We start from the raw sequence: 5,204 nt of genomic DNA, 5'->3' as shown, positions 1-5,204 counted from the left end.
CTTCCACCTTTTGGCTGTTGTGAAAAATGCTACTATGAATGTAGGTGTACAGCCCGAAACTACTTCTGATTGTTTCACTTATTCTAAAAATGTTTAACCACGTTCAGGAAAGACCCTGTGCTGAGCTCTAAGGAGATGAGAAAGATGCTATGTCTGCCCTCAAGGAGCTTGCATCAAGAGAAAGACAAGACAATAGTAATACCAGCTATTTATTGAGCTCTTACGTGCATCATTTTATTTAACCCTCACCATGACCCTCTGAGGGAGATGCTGTGTTATTACTATTTTACTTGCGAGGAAAGTAAAATTCAGCACCATTAAGTCACTTGCCCAAGATTATAACACTCTGGGGAACTGGCATTTGAACCTAGGTCTGTTAGACTCAAAACCTGCATCTTCTTTTTTTTTTTCTTGGCTGCCCCACACAGCTTTCAGGATCTTAGTTCCTCCACCAGGGACTGAACCAGGGCCCCCTGCAGCGGAAGCACAGAGTCCTAACCGCTGGACTGCCAGTGAAGTCCCGAAACCTGCATCCTTGACCCAAACAATATTGTACCTCTTGCGATGGCATAAAACCCCATAAAAAAAGGGAGAGCCACAGACATTGTGCTGGGAGAGTTCAGAGGGGATGCTTCCTCTGGGGATCGGAGCAGGCTTCTTGGAGGAAGAGACGTTAGGGCTGGAGCTAGGAGTACAAGGAGGATTTGGGTGGGCAGGGATGGGAAGGAAGAAGATTTTACAGGAAGGGTCATCATAAACAAAGACCCAGGGGAGAGAAGGCATGAGGATTCCAGGGCAAGGGAAGTGCTTTGGTTAAAATGCAAAGGGACTTTCTGGGAGATGAGGCTGCTGAGATACACATGGAGTCAAGCCATTTGAGCTGGAAGGGCCGAGGGATGCGGCTGCTCGTTTCACAGAGGAGGAAGCCAGGATCCCAGGAAGAAAACAAAGCTCATATCGCCAGACTCCAGACCAGTGCTTGTTCCACAGCAGATTGGAAAAGGCCGAGGGGTCTGGTTGTGGGGGTGATGGGAAAGCCTTGAAGATGTTTGAGCAGAAGTATGACATGCTTTGGACTACCTGGGCATTTGATCTTGTATTCTGAACCCCAGAACCACAGGGCAGTCCGAGACGTGAGGGCCAGTATCGCACACATAAGGGCTGTTGTGACTCAGCCCCCTACTGGTTCTCTGTGGGCCAGTGCTCTGTGGGTCAGTGCTGAGTGACCCTCTCCCCAGGCTCCTGCTAGAAGCTACTGAATTTGCTTCTCCCATCATGGGTACATTTCCAGACTTTTAAAAAACAACTGGAGGTAGTATGTGTGAGGGAGGTTAGGAACACAGCCTCTGGAGTCAGACAGTTGCAGGTTGAACCCACCTCTGTGCTATAGCTTTCTCAGTGCCAACAGAGGAGTGCAGTAGGACTCTCCTGCAGATTAAGTGAAATACCATCTCGAAGGAAGGAGGGTGTCTGGCATTTGGAAGCACTAGTTCAATGTTAGGATGGTTGTGGGTGTTCCCAGGATGGCTCAGCAAGATGTGTTCTCCTGAGTGGCAGCCCATTTGGGGCAGTCAGCACTGGCTCTCAGGCTGAAGGTCCTGCCCCTGATCTAGAACAACAGAGAAACCAAACAGAGCCCAAAGGCTGATGTTGGGTGTCAAGAGCCTGATTTTTGGATTTTTGAAGTTTGAAGATTGCACTTAATACCTGCCACACTTCATCTGAGTCGCATAGCCCTGGGAGGGAAGTGGGCAGGCACTGACGACCCTGTGACAGGTAAGCGTGCTCCAAGAGGGCAGCACGAGCTCACGCAGCCAGGAGGTGGGGGAACCGGGGTTCCTTCTGCGGTGACTATGATGCTTCAGTGTAGGGCTTCGCTTGTGCCTAGAGATGTTTTCCAGGGACCCAGGGGAATGTAGATGGACGGCTTTCAGCTGAAGTCATTCTTTCACCTTCCATTTGTTCACTCGTTCAATACAGATACAGAGCACTTCCTACACCTAGGGACAGTGCTGGCTGAATATTGTACTGATAACCCACATTTTATTTTTCCATTCATCAGTTGATGAACATTTGGGTTTTAATACATTTTAGCTATTACGAATAATGCTGCTATGAACATTCATATACAAGTTTTTGTGTGGACATATGTTTTCAGTTCTCTTGGGTATATACCTAGGAGTAGAATTGCTGAGTCATTCTATGTTTAACTGTTTCCCAATCCCTGCACCATTTTGCATTCCCACCAGTAGTGTATGAGGGCTCCAATTTCTCCACATCCTGACTTTTTGGCTATAACCATTCTAGGGGGTGTGAGGTGGTAGCTTATTGTATTTTTGATTTACATGTCCCTAACGAATGATGCTGAGCATCTTTTCATGTGCTTATTTGCCATTTGTATATCTCTTTTGGAGAAATGTCTAGTCAAATCTTTCCCCATTAAAAAATATCAGGTATGTGTCTTTTTATTATTGAGTTGTAAGAGTTCTTTATATACCTAGATATAAGTCCCTTACTAGATATATGATTTGCAAATATTTTCTCCTGTTTTGGGGATCGTCTTTTCTTTTTTTAGGTCAAATGTTTTAAATTTTGATGTAGCTCAATTTTTCTTTGTGTGTGCATGCAGACACACTTTTGGTGTCATATCTAAGAAACCATGGCTTAACACGAGGCTCCAAAGATTTACTCCTATGTTTTCTTCTAAGAATACTATAGTTTCAGCTCTTACATTTAGGCCTATGATCTATTTTCAGTTCATTTTTGTGTATGATGATGTGGCTATCCAGTTGTACCAGCACCATTTGTTGAAAGGACTAGTCTTTCCCCATTGAATTATTTTGACACCTTTGTCAAAAATCAATGGACCATAAATGTAAAGGTGTGTTTCCAAACTCTCATTCTATTCCATTGATCTATGTCTAGCCTTATGCCAGTGCCATGCTGTCTTGATTACTGTAGCTTTGTAGTAGGTTTTGCACCCCCAACCCCCAATCCCTTTCCCCAGGCTAATTGCGGGTACTCAGCATATACTTGGTGCATGAATGGTGGAAAGAGGCGGCAGCGCTTTTTGATCGATGCTGGGGCAGCAGGTGCATGCACACTTACATCTGAACCGCAGGGCTTCTTAGCCCCTTCTTAAAAAATGCCACCCCAAGCACAGCCTCTTCTCCAGCCTCCTACTTTGAACTCATTTGTTCCTGATCTGCTTCCTAGGCCAGAAAACTTTAGTGGCAAAGTGCACACCTCGGTCTACCTCAGAGACAAATACTTCTGCTCTTGGCTGCCTCCTCCAGCAGTGCGGTAGCTCCCTAGCTGTCAAGACCTCTGCCACTTCACCCCTCTGGAGCCCCATTTACTTTGACAGTATTAATACCCACCTCTCAAGATTGTTGAAGAATAAATTAGATAACGTGTCAAGCACAAAGATAAGTGCTTTACAAGCATTTACTCCGATGAGATAGGTACCCAGCTTCATTTTTAAAGGTGGGGAAATCGAGGCACACAGAGATGAGATTGTAGACCAGGGCTCTATATCATTCCATGGCAGAATCAGGACCCAAGCCCACTCCAGTTGGGCTCCGGAGCCTGTGCACCCCGGCCGGAGTTGCAGAGACGATGGCAGGGAGCTTTCCAGGGAGAAGACCCAGCTCAGGGCATATTCTGGGGCGAAGCCTGCGCCCCTTTCCGGTTCCCTTCCCAGCCTCTCCTTCCCTGGCGGGCCTCCCCAAGGTGGTCTGGCCGGGCCGGGCAGGGCAGGAGGCAGGGGTGCTCCGGAGGCTACCGGGCCCGCGGCCGGCTTGGCTTCCCAAAACCTGGGCAGCCGCGTTCTGCCTCGGTGGCCCCGCTGCTAAGGACACGGCCCGGGATGTGCCGAGCATTCGGGATGGAAAATGAGCACAAAAGAACAAACAGGAAGGCCTCGAAAATGCTAATACGGGGCCCGCGCGGCTGGCGGCGGCGCAGCCCGGGGCCGCGGTCACGGCGCTCTGCCTCATTATTGCTGCCGGGGGCCCGCGGCCGCGAGCAGCGGGGGACGCGGGGCCGCACGCGGCGCAGCTGATGGCGGCGCTGATGGCACGGCAGCGAGGCCCCCGGGCTCAGCGTGTGTCTGGCCTGCCCGGGTTGCGCGCTCCGGGGCCGCGCGGCCCCCGTGGCCCCCGTGGCTCCGCGTCCCAGCGCGCCCCCGCCCTGCGCCCCCGCCCTGCGCCCCCGATACCCCCGTGGGTCCCTCCCCCCTCGATCCCTTCCCCCCTCTCCGTCCCTGCGGCGCCCGTGCCCCCGTGTGCACCCCGCGGCCCTCCACTGCTAGAGCGGGCTGGCCCGGGGCGCTGGGGTGGGAGGCTAGGGAGGTCGGGGCGGAGAGCTGGGAGTGGGTGCCTTGCCACCCCACTTCCCTGGCCCGGCTGCTGAGGAAGCGTGCGCCAGTTTCCTAATTCCCATTAATTTTCTAATGAAAAAAACTTCTTTTAAAATCAAAAAAGTGATCAACGCTAGTCGTGAAAAGCTCAAACAATATAGCGATACATAAAGTAAAAAGCGAAAGTCCCTCCAAACCTTCCTTCCCCAAACTTCCTCTCCAGAGATAACCACCGTTTACGGATTGGTATGGAGCCTTCCAGATTTTTGAATACTCGTAGCAATTTGAATTAAAAAAAAATTCAAAATCGAAACATAAACAATATAGGTACCCCCCCCCCGCCCCCCCCCCCCCCCCCCCCCCCCCCCCCGCAAGTTGCAGTCCTGTTATACATTCTGGTCTCTCCACTGCTTTCCTCGCGTAAGAATGTGCCTGGAGATCTTTCCACGTTATCAGGCGTAGCCCTATGTAATTATTTTCAAAAGCCATATAATAATATTCCAGAGCACCAGGGTACGATAATTTAACCTTTCTCCTGCTACTACTAATTAAATGCTTGCTACATGACAGGGCTTTAAGCACCTTACCTGTATTATGTCAGTTAATCATCATAACAGAAGACAAGTGTAACAATTCCTTTTTTAAGGAATGAAGAAACAGGCACAGAGAGGTGAAGGAACTTACATGAGGTCACACAGCTAGTAAGTGACAAAGTCATGATTCAAGCACCGGTGGACTTGACTCTGAAGTCTTGCTCTTCTCCCAAAGCTCAGTGCCCCTCCAGATGTATCCCCTAGGTCACTGATTATTGGTAGGGGGGACCCTTTCCCTTTTCTGCTAGTTT

This window comes from Phocoena sinus, chromosome 1, assembly GCF_008692025.1.
Source record: "Phocoena sinus isolate mPhoSin1 chromosome 1, mPhoSin1.pri, whole genome shotgun sequence".
Lineage (NCBI taxonomy): Eukaryota > Metazoa > Chordata > Mammalia > Artiodactyla > Phocoenidae > Phocoena > Phocoena sinus.
This window is presented reverse-complemented; position numbering follows the sequence as displayed.